The sequence below is a fragment of the Tenrec ecaudatus genome, chromosome 8, assembly GCF_050624435.1.
Source record: "Tenrec ecaudatus isolate mTenEca1 chromosome 8, mTenEca1.hap1, whole genome shotgun sequence".
Taxonomy (NCBI): Eukaryota; Metazoa; Chordata; class Mammalia; order Afrosoricida; family Tenrecidae; genus Tenrec; species Tenrec ecaudatus.
The window spans coordinates 36590529-36602771 of NC_134537.1; positions in this window are offsets into that span (position 1 = coordinate 36590529).

Consider the following 12243-nt stretch of genomic DNA (forward strand, 5'->3'; position numbering starts at 1 on the left):
TGCAGGCCACACTCCAGGGAAACTCCCCTTTATTGGATCAGAGCCATGACCTGAAGAGGTCATCTGACCCCCACCCTGGCATCAAGTAAACGAGTTCATAGTGACCCAGACGGACAGGGTAGAACTGTTAGGCAGCTTAGCCTAGGGAATTGGGAAGTCCATTTACGCATGCCCAGGAGAGCCCACATAGGACAAAGCTGGATTTTCCCGCCGGTGGGCGCGGATGGGCGTTACACCTGGAGCAGCCCACCTGGGCCAGGTGACTGCAATTCAGCCAATGGGATCGACCTGGGGTCGTTCACCACGCCTCCCCGGGAACCCTTAAAAAGGCAGGAACCCAGAGGAAGAGGGTCTTGCTTGGGTGGTCTGGTCATCTTCGAGGGAGGAGAGAGATCCTTGGGGGGCCCTGAGCAGTCTCTGCCAGGCCGCATGGTCAAAGAAATCCTATGGGTGCCGCGTAAAACCTGAAGCTTCTTTTAACTGTCATTAAATTCACTTGGATCATGAGCCCTGCTTCGGCATGAAATCTAGTCCCGGAGAGAGAGACCTAACAGAACTGGCCTCTGAGGCCTGGGCACAGGGACACTGCAGCGCTCTCCCCAACACAGCTGGGACCCGTACATGCTTCTGGAGGCTCCTCACTGCAGCCCGGTTCCGCTCAGACCCACGTCTGTGACTTCATGCACCCAGCGCTGTCCAGGTCCCGTGCGTGCGTGTGTGTGTTACTCCAGCTGTGTGCTCTGTGACTGGCTGGGCTCATGATGTGCAGCTACTACAAGTTGGTCACAAACTTGTGTACAACGGGCCCCTACTGGTTCCTGTGAAAATCAACATCCTTTGTTGTGTTACCGGGTGACAGGAGGCTACAATACTATTAGCATTTGCAAAGAGTGTCCTCTGCCCACCGGTGGGAGCACAGCTCGTGTGTACTGCTCAGTTTGTGCTTCTGTATTATGCGGGAGACACAAAGAAGCCGGAGGCTGGCAACGCCTGTCACATCGTGTCCTGTAGCGCTCCACCCCCAACTCCACTTGGCCCAGAGCACCTCTTGTTCCCGTCCCCCACCCTGGCGCTGAATGGGCGCTGAGGTAGGTAAATGAATTCGGAGGCACGGGAGGCGGGGATTCCTTTCTGACCTCATTCCTATACCATTTGTTTGCCGGCTTGTCGGGGGTAGGGCGGGACATTTGGGGGTCCTTTGTGTGGAATAATATTCTTGCAGGTTGGGGAGTTAATGGTAACTTTGTCTGGAGGAAGCCAGGCGAGCGTAGTGCACCCATGGATAAGGCGTAGCATGCTCAGCCAGCCCCAAACTACAAGATGAGAATGTGGAAACAATATCTGCATCCCCACATCTGGTGTGTCAGGGTTGGGGGAGGGGAGTTACGGGGTGGGTAGGGAATTAGATCTTCCATGTAGCTAAGTATACAACAGTTCTCCTTTTTAAAAATGTTTTCCTCTTAGAGTTCTTCATGGTGTTTATACTGATGCTTACAATTTAACCGACTCCTTACTTACGGTCGCTGTCGCCACCCTCTCACCCAACAGTGGACTAAAGCCTAGGAACAATTGTGAGGATGGCACAGGACCGGGCATGTGGTCCTTAGTCGATCAGGCGATCTGTTTTTAAAGCACGCATTATTGTTACCCCAGCTGCTTACAGCCTGTCCGCTAACTGGCACTGTCCATAGGAACAAGTCTAGAATCACTGAGTTATTCACGGAACCAGCCTCAAAGCACATCACTTTTTCCCGGGACTCAATACTCCTCCACACACACCCTGGGTACCCCCACACACACCCCTGAAATCCACTCTAGACCTCCTGAGCTTTAGCTCTCTCAAGCTCCAAGCACCCATGTGCCTCGCTGGCTGCCTCTCTCACACTCAGGGTCACCTCAAACCTTGTCATCTCTGGGAGCTCGCTCTTCCTGACATCTCCCTTCCCCGACCTCAAACTAATTTCCTTCTCCTCAATGACGTCTCCGGCAGTGTCCACCTTCCCCAACTAAACCGAGTGTCTGAAAGATGAGAGATTGTCTGCTTTTCACAGAACCGTATCATTCCTAGGAACTCTGTGGCTACGCACTGGCTGCTAACAGTTCGAAGCCACCAGCCACTCCTTGGGCGAAAAATGAGGTTTTCTACTCCTGTGAAGAGTCACAGTCTTGGAAACCCGCAGGGGCAGTTCTACTCTGTCTCTTGGGTCTTTATGTTGACTCAGTGGCCATGGGTGCATTATTGTTAGTATCCTATGAATGAATGAATGAATATGTATCTCTGAATGGGGGCGCTATCACAGATCTTAGAGCCCAATCCCTGCTCAACAATACAGCAAAAATCTGAAGGTGAAGATGTCAACCCTACTTTGTTGTAGCGTCCCTCTCAGAAATAAAGTCCTCCGGCTATCTGTGTGGGAGGGTGGTTCCTGGGCTTGGCAAGCAGAAAAACACCGAGTTAAAGTCCTGGTATTGCTATTTCTTTGCTGTGTGATACCAGACAGATTCTTCTCTGAGACTGGATTTCTTCATCTGGTACATAGAAAAAAAGTGTGTGTGTGTGTGTGTGTGTGTGTACACGCAGTAGTTTTCCTCACATCTCTTAAGGGTCAAATAAATACATTTTAAGTACATTCAAATTGTCTAGCCCAAAGAGAGGAGCCCAGGTTGCACAGTGGTTATGTGTTGGGCTTCTAAGTGCCAGGTCTGTGGTTCAAAACCACCAGCTGCTCTGCAAGAGAAAGACTTTCTACTCCCATGAAGAATTACAGTCTCAGAAACCCCAGGGGTAGATCTACCTTGTCCGATAGGAGACTATGAGTCGGCATGGACACCCAAGCAGTGGGTTTGAAGTTCATATTGAGAAAGCTCTGGATGGAGCACGGGGGGGAGGGCTCCAGCGCTCATGGAAAGGCCCCAGGTTTTAACCCTGCCAGCTGCTTTGTGGGAGAAGAGATGCTGTGCTGGCCTGCTCCCATGAAGAGTGAAACCTGCTGTGCTCTGTCTGTGGGTCGTTCCACACTGTCCTATTGGGTCATCACGAGTCTGGATTGATGCAACAGCGTATAAGGAGTGTCCCAAGCATATACTCACTATTATTACGATACCTTGTTGGTTTAAGTGAAGAGTCAAATCTAAAGTAGAGATGGTGTCAGAAATATTCATGAATCCTTCCTCCTGGACCCTCCATCCAGTCAGTCCAACAAAAGGCTGGCTGCTTCTGCAGTGATCGCCCCCAGTTCTCTGAGCAGCAGATAATCCCAACCCATTAGTCCCATGCTGCCCGAATCTGGCCTCAGGGAGGCCAGGGAGATGCTCAGTCAAGCTCTGCCTTGTGATCCTCTGATGAGCCTGTGCAGCAGGAACCACCTGCTCACAGCGTCCCTCTCTCCACTGGCGGATGCCTGCCCAGGACAGACGTCTATGGTGTGGCCCACATGGCCTGCACTCAATGACGGTATTTGCATACTCAGAGGAAGAAGTGGGTTCCTCTGGGAAGATGCAGGGAGCCTAGTGAATGATCTACACCAACCCAGTGTTGCCTTAAAAGAATAGGCCTGCTAATTGTAGCCATGGGGGTTCCCGGAAGCCCCCACAGTTCTACTGGAGCATGTGGGTCATTATGAGTACAATAGTCCTGACAGCCCCTACAATGACAAGCCAACACAGCAGCCCCCCTGCCGTCGGGTGGGTCCCCACTTATATAGACCCCGGTATAGGGTTTCCAAACCCCTAACTCTAAGGAAACAGACAGCCTCATCTTTCTTGCTTGGAGTGGCTGGTGGTTTTGAACCGCTGACCTTGTGGCTAGCAGCCCAAGGCTTACCAAATGCAATGAAGCACCCCTACAGGAAGCTGTTCTGTCTAGTGTACAGCTGTCAGGGGTGGCCCTGTTAGCGCCACACACAGGGTCAGTGTTTGTGTGAAGACTTGGGTGACTCAGGATCAGGGAGAACTCTGCTCCCTCTGAGCTAGTCGGGCGTTTGCTTCATCGCGTGGCCATCTCCCTCCCTCCCGTCTCCTTGGCCGTGGGAAGTCCTTAGCTGAATTCTCAGCTGACCCCTGCTCTTCTTTGGGACCTTACGTTCCCATGTCAGTGATTTTAAAGCTCGCCCAACTTAATTTGACTTTGCTGCATTTTCTCTTCCGCTCATTTTCAATGTGGTGTGGGCATTGCCAAGAGTTACCCTTAAGCCTTTTGTCGATGTGGTAAAAGTATAGACCGGGAAGTGACTCTTGCTCCCAGCTGCTGCTTCCACAGAAATACCGCCAGTGGGTGGCTTCCCACAACAGCGGCTTGTCTACTTTCTCACAGTTGTGGAGGCTGCAAGTCCACACCAGGGTCTCAGCCCTTCGGACCCCTCCCTGCTCTGTGTCCCTGGTTCAGGTGGCCTGCCCATGGCACGTCTTTCCCAGGCTCTGCTGCTTGTGTGTCTGCTCAGACTGCGTTATCACTTGGCAGTGGCCAGGCCGGCTCCCCCTGCAATGGCACGAGCAACAGGACGCTTCTGTAGGCAAGCTGCTGTCCTCGTTGCTTCCTGTGAATTTGGCGCGTGGTGAGTCTGCCCACGTGTGCAGAGGGGCTTTCCAGGCAACCTTCGTGGTTCAAATCCCCCTGAGGGCTCAGAGGGAGAAGGCTGAGGCTGTCTGTTCCGGTCAAGATTCACAGCTTGAAAATCCTCTATGTAGGATCCCTGTGAGCCGACACTGACTCCGTGGCAGGTGACGGGTTTCTCACCTGTTGGAAGTGGATCTCTACGTTCTATTTCTGGGTCGCCTTCTGGTGAATTGGAAATGTTTGTGTCCCTTAGGAACTTCTCCACAGGCATAAGGCTTAAGGCTCAAACACACACACGCACACACACACACGCACGCGCACACACACATGAAACGCATAGGGGGAGGGCACAATGTAACCCATAACCAAGCCTACTGGACCACGAGGGATGTACTCAGTGCCCCTCTGGGTACTGAAGTCAACTTCCTAAGAAGCAGCAGGCTGCACGTGTGTAATCCTTGTTCATGATCCCTTTAACCCCTAATACCGGAAGGTGGCTCCGCGGTGGAAAGCAGCCTAGCGGTGCCTGCGACAAGCTGGCTGTCCCTCCAGTCTCGGCCAGGACATCAGAAGCCAGCGCGGCCCCTGAGCGTGAGGGGCAGGGAAGGGGAGCGGGACAGGCCTGGACAGGCCTGCAGGCAGGAGGAGGTGGGGACAGCCCCGGGCGGCCAGCACAGACGGGTCATCATGAAAGGGTTGCTCTGTGCAGGGGATTAGGAGAGGATTCATGACCCTTGAAGACCAGCAGGTGAGGCCCAGCCCTCCCTACTCATCCTTTGGGCAAATAGTCCTGAGGTTGCCAGGATGAGAAAGGAACAGTGGGAGCTGGGAGCCTTCCCTGCTTCCCGTGGCCCCGGCCTCCCTTTATTGTCCAGGGAGGGCAGGGCGGGGGGCACTTGTCCTGAGGTGAGGCCAGGGCTGCTGCTTTCATTTCTAAAGGGCAGGCAGCGAGGCCGAGGCAGAAGTCTCGTGACATGACTTGAGACACAAAATGGTATCTTAGCATCGAAGACCCCTTTTGACAAGAAGAAGAAAGGCCCCTTTCTTCCCAGGCCGGATTAAGCGAGGAGGGAGTGCTTTGGGACATGTGTGCATTGTTTCCCAGAGGGCCCAGGCTGGCCCGGAGCTCGCCTCCCAGAGTCAACCCAGGAAGCTTGTCCCCGTGTAATTAAAAGGGAAGGGGAACAGCAGGGGGTCTTGTTCCGCTGCTGCCCACCAAAGTAGGGTCCCCCGGGGGGCATGGGTAGCCCAGGAAATTGGCTAAATTAATGGATAGTGGAGGCCTCACTGAGCGGACAGGGCCTGGAGGCAGAGAGAGGCCAGGGAGTCTCATAAAAATGCTTGTGATGAACTGGGGTAAAGAGAACCACCCTCAGAAAGCAGGGGTGCCCCAGCCCGGAGCCACCTGACCGGGAGCACCTGCAGGGAGGGTCAGCCCCAGTGGACCACAGGGCCCCGTTTGTCCAGCTGACGCAGGCTGGGAGTGAAGAGGTCACGGGTCATGGCTGTGCGCAGGGCCTCAGAGGGGTGCACGGGCTTTCCCTGGCAACACGGGTTTCTGGACTTTGCATTTGTTGAGAGAAATGGGTGTCTGGCTCAGAACTCACTGGAAGGAAGCGCTGTCGCCTGGAAGGTACCAGGTCTGACCCCTGTCACCAGGAAAAGAACACTTTTCTTCCAGAGGGACCGCTTGGCGACGCTCTCTTCTTGAAAGCGTCCGCGGGAACACGAGCTGATTCTCTTCTGCCCCCTCTGAGCACGCCCTGCCCGTTGGCTTGAAGAAGGGCATTTACAACCAATCGCCGGGAGTCCATTCCGACTCACGGTGACGCCCCAAACTGAAAAACCAAACGCACTGCCTTCGAGTGGCTGCAGACTCGTGTGACCCTACAGAACAGGCCAGACCTGCCCCGTGACTTTCCAAGACTGAAACTCTTTGCTGGGTCAGAAAGCCCGGTCTTTCTACCTCGGGGCCGCTGATGGGTCACTCTGCTGACCTGTCTCCGCTGGCAGCCCAACGCACAACCACTGTGGCACAAAGCCCTGCCCAGGCGTGGGGGGTGTACATCTCCAGTCCTTTCTTCCAACGTGCCGCTGGGTGGACCTGAACTTCCAGTCCTAAGGAGCAGAGCAAGTTAATTAGCCTGGGCCTTAGGGAGGAACTTCACGTCATCTGAATGGACAGGCTGGAGATTCGGGGCTCCAGCCCCCCTTGGGGACCCCATGGTCTGCAGACTCCACGGTGTTCCTAAGGTCGCAGCCCTTTCCCGGTGGGAGCGAGCAGGCTGGGGCCTCAGGTTTCCCTGGTCAGCAATGAATCTAAGTCAATATTGCCAAGGAGACGTGGCCGCTCTGGCTCCGCAAATATTGGGCGAAAGACTTGAGCATTGTGGGGCTGTTGACAGTTCCGAGATGGCGACATTGTTGCCTTTGTTACCGTGAAGTGCAGCTCCGCAGAGGCCGCCCAACGCGCTGTGTACACAGAGGGGACTCTGCGGGCGGGCGCGGGGCTCTGGGCTTGCTCTCCCACCACGCACCCACACCCAGCGCCCCTGCCGGGCACCGTGGGGTGGGCCGAGAGACGCCCCCCACGCCAGCAGGACAGGGCCACCGAATTGGGTGCATCTCTGCGGTGTCACTTGGGTTTTGTTTGTATTTTTCTCTTTTTAGTCCATTTTGAAAGCTTTTATATTCGAGCCCAATGTGCATGTATCCTGTGTCCATCCCGATAAACCTGGGCAACCTGGCGACACCGTGGAAGGAGCGCCCCCATGAAGAAACAGCGCCGGCGTCCCGCAACCCTGACCATTCCTGGCTCCCTCCTCAGTGCTGTCGCCATCTGCCAGGAGCATATTAAATAAACTTGGGGCCGCTTCCATGGTGGGCCTCGACTGGTTTCTGTTTGGGCAGCTCGTGGAGGCAGCCCTGCAGTGCCAGGGCCGTCGAGTGGGGCACGTGGCTGGAAGTGGGCAGAGGATGTCAAACCCAACCTCACCCTTTCAAAGAGCAGGGGCAGGCAGAGCCCAGGGCGGCCTCGCCTGGCGCAACCTGTCACCTGCAAGGGCAAAGAGAGTGCACTTGACATGGGCTGCAGAGGCCAAAGCATGCTGCTCCAACAGGTGAGGCTCACCTACAGGAGAAGTCAGCTGACTCGCTGCCCTTGCAGAAGGTAATGGCGTTGATGTCCGATTACCCAATAAGCCAGGTAAACACAGCCTTCCTTCTGCTTGCTTACTAATCTGGAGTGAGTAATTCCACATTTTTTCACCACTTCCAAGAGTCTGCCTCTGGGCAAAGTTGGCATCTGTCCCTGTCACAGACCCAGGGCATCCAGGCTCTCCTGAAGAGTTTCACCTCTAGGTATGAACTGGACCTTTAATTCTGAAGCCTCTGCTGTGTGAGGCTGCGGTCTGTCCACAACGGGAGCCCCGATTCCATTGGGTCTTATAAGTCCAGGCGCCGTTGTCACTGCCCCGGTGCATGCTGATTATTAAGCCAGCAAGGGTGCTGTGCTCAGGGAAAGGTGGATGCCCTCAGGAAGAGTGTGGGGCAAAGAAGATTAGCTAGGATACAGAACCATGCTCGCAAGTAAAACCAGGGAACCTGGGCATTGGCCCAAAGCACCAATCAGACTCATGTTATCTCCAGAAGACGGGGTGGGGTGAGGTGGCGTAGGGGATGGCTGACATTTTTGTAGCCACCTTGTATCTTTTATCTAAGGCCACATGTTCATGAGTAGAGGCCCAATGTCCATCTGCTAATTTAATACTAAATCTATAAATATATGTACATAGATCTATTTCCCCATCATCATATATAAGTATATTTACATATACACATGCCTGTATTTAGACCTCTATAAATGTCCTTTGCCTCCTATGTCTTTCCTTTATTTCCTTTTACTTTCCTCTTGTCCTACTATCATGTTCAGCCTTCATTTGGGTTTCAATAATTCCTCTCAGTTACATTGCCCTTGATCAAACCCTCCCAGGCCTCCTACACCTTCCACACCATCGATTTTAGATCACTTGTTATACACTTGTCCCTGGGTTTGTTAACACCCACTTCCTTCCCCCACATTCCCCTAGAACTGTTGGTCCCATTGTTTTCTTCTCCAGATAGTTTATCCCACCTATCTTATCTAGATAGACCTGCGAGATAATAATTTGCAAAAAAAATGACAGAGCAAAACAAAGCAACAAAAGAAAACAACAACAAAAAACCAAGGACTAAAAAAAAAGCCTATAAATAGTTCAAGGTCTGTTTGTTGACCTTTAGGAGTGTTTTCCAGTTGAGTCTGATGGGGTGCCACACCCTGGCCCCAAAGTATTTTAGGCATTCCTTGGGGACTTCAATGTTCTGTTCCCCTTGCTGTTGCGTTGCACGCCCTTAGTGTTTCACCTCAGTGTGGTAGCATCAGATTGGGCACTATTCCCACACTGTGTCTGCAGTGTTGTCCCCTGTAGGGCTATGGGTCAGTGAGGAATGGTGTGTCTCACAGTGGGGTCGGCCCTATGGTCCTCTCTGTGCATCGACTACTCTGAGCAGGGATATCGTCCTCAGGACTTGGTAGGCCAGGATGTGCTCCACTCTCTCTTCCTCCCCCTTCATTCACTCCTGTGTGCTCTGATCAGACATGTCCCTCTCCCTGAGCTGCAGCTTCAGTGCTGTCCTCTGAGGTGAATTCTTCTGTGGGGAGGGGGGCTGTCCATGTAGTTGGGATTAGGGCCCCCCCTTCAGACTTCTCTATTGGTTCCCTGATTCATGCCAGTATGTTGCATTAATGTCTTGGAGCACCGGGTAACACTTTAAAAAAATTATTCTTTTTTCAGACAGTAAATCTTCTACAGGTACAGAAAGCCCCATCTTTCTCCGGTGGAGTGGCTTCAAACTATCGACCTTGTGATTAGTAGCCCAACTGGATAAACCACTATGCCACCAGGGATCCACAAAACCATATCCCTACCCTGTATCCTGAATCATAGGTTATCGGGCAAAGGGTTTTAATTGCCCAGGGTGTGCTGAATAGTTTCTTTGCCTGAAAAGGGGGCAGTAGAGCAAATATGTCTGGCCGGGTGAACAAATCTATAATCCAGATGTCCGGCGCCTCAGTGACACTGTTAGGTAAGTGAGTGTCGGGCTGCTAATCACAAAGTCGGTGGTTCCAGTGCTCCACAGGAGCAAGATGAGGCTGTCTATCCCTGTGAACGCTGAGCACTTCAGAATACCTCATCTCGTCACTCTTCATTGCACTCAACTCAATGGCAACGAGTTTGGTTAGGGTTTATTGTTTGACTTAAAGGTGACTTCTAAGCAGCCGGTTTTCTCCAAGTCCAACATTCCATGATTATCTCAGGACAATAGTTGAGGGGGGTCTGTCCACCTGTGTGGATCCAGACCCCCTGGAGCTTCATTCCACAGAGCCTGTCACAGCACAGCAGCCATTCCTAACCCGAGGAGGTGGCTGCAGCCCTAGTTTCTGTGCCTCACAGGGTGTCCTCCCTCCAAACCCCCATCCAGGAGTGCATCTGAAGACCCTCCGTACAATGACCCCACTTACAAATGAGAACCGGGGCTTGAGTTTTGGAGTGTGTTGCTCAATATTGCGTCTTTTGCCAATGAGATGGTCTATAGATGCCAAATTCTGCAATGACTTCCTTGTTAGTCACACCAGCCAGGCAGAGCAGTGTCGCAGGTATATGTCAGGTAAACACCCCCCACCTGACCCCAATAACAGGTACCAGATGTACAAAATAGTGCACACTGAGGTCAAGGGTTTCACACAGTTTGCTAGTTATAACTCTAATATAAGGGAGCAGGGAGAGGCCTGGTGTGATGAGAACTAAGCCGGAGTCTTTTGCATAGCATGGGGGGGGGGAAACTGGGGGGTAAGGTAGAAAATTGGGGTTTGGGTTAAATTCTGGCCGGGTTTTCATTCTGAAGCCATTGAAGCGTTTTGAACAAGAGTGGTGTGATCAGAATTGCTCTTTGAAAAGGTGATTGTGGCTATAGCAGAGAGAGGAGACCTGGGGATGAGCTGATGCTGAAGTACAGCTGAGAGATCACTGATGATTTGTCCAGGTAGGAAGTGAGGAGGGACTGAGCCAGGTCATATAAGACCTTGTAAGGAGCCCTGGTGGCAGAAGGGGTTAAGCATTTGACTAGTAACTGCAAGGTCAATGGTTTAAACCCACTAGCCACTTCAGAGGAGAAAGATGAAGCCAGGTGCTCCCGTAGAGGTAGTGGGAACCCCATGGAGCAGTGCTCCACTGCCCTGAAGGGTCCCTATCAGTTAGAGTCGACTTGATGGTAGGGAAAAATATGGCTGTCCATAAAGATGTCCAGTCTCGGGAACCCAATGGAGCACTTGTGCTCCGTCCTACATGGTCATTATGAGTTGGAATCGACACAATGCAATGGTTTGGGCATTTGTGGTTGTTATAAGAACTTAAGAAAACATATGTAAAAGTTTTTTAAAATTACATTTCTTGATTAAAAAAACATCACCTCCTTTTGCCATCTTGCAGGGATCCACCACATTGAGGAACAGCAGGGATGTGGAAGGTGTGCCTGTATATACATCTCTGGGCCCTTCAGGAAGCCTGGCAGCGCTCCGCAGGCCATAATCATAGGACTGTACAAGGAAGGTGACAGTGTGGCCGTCAAAGGCACGGGCACTGTTCAGAAGGATGTGCTGTACAAATGTTACCACGGCAAAACCGGGCAGTTCTGCAACTTGACTCAGCATGCCATTGGCCTTGTGAAAAAACAAGTTACCAGCAAGATCCTCGCCAAGGCCATTATTGAGCACATTTGGCTCTAGAAGAGCCAGGCAGCTTCCTGAATCGGGTGAAGGAGAACAACCAGAAAAAGCAGGAGGCCAGGGAGAAGGGCCCCAGCCTGCCCCACTGAGAGAGGCATAATTTGCGCAGACCAATGGAAAGGAGCCTGAACCGCTGGACCCCATCCATTCTCTGAGTTCATGGCCTAATCAAGACGTCTAGGGTATGTCAAAAATAATCATTATTATTATTATTACAAAGATTACATCTTGGGATTTTAATTTTGAAATATAGTATGCATAGTTTAAGATCTATTCAGACAATCCTGATTGCATATAAGCCATGGCTACGGATTAAGGGTTTTGTCTTTGTTTTCAAGGAAAGCAGTTCTTTTGTTTATTATTTCCCCTTAATATTTTTTATCCTTCAAAACCTCTTTATTGTTAATTGGGCGAAGGTTTACAGCGTCAATCAGTTTCCATTCCACAAGTCATACACATTTTGTTTATGCCATGGATTGCGATCTCCACAATACATTACTTATCCCATTTCCTGTTTCCTGCTTCCATTCTTCCGTCTTGCCTAGATGTTCTGCACTATGTACCCTCACGGTATCATGAGGGTAGGGGAATGGCCCTGGAGGGGGGAGGGGGAGAAAGGGGAACACATACAAATTTGGGTATATAGTCCCCCCACCCCCGAAAGGGATCTATTAACAGAAATGTGGATGAAGGGAGACAACGGACAATATAAGACATGAACTAACAACAATAATATATAATTGATCAAGGATTCACGAGGGTGGAAGGGAGGGGGAAAAGGGGGAGCTGATACCAAGGGCTCAATAGAAAATGTTTTGGAAATGATGATGGCAACATATGTACAAATATGCTTGATACAATTGAT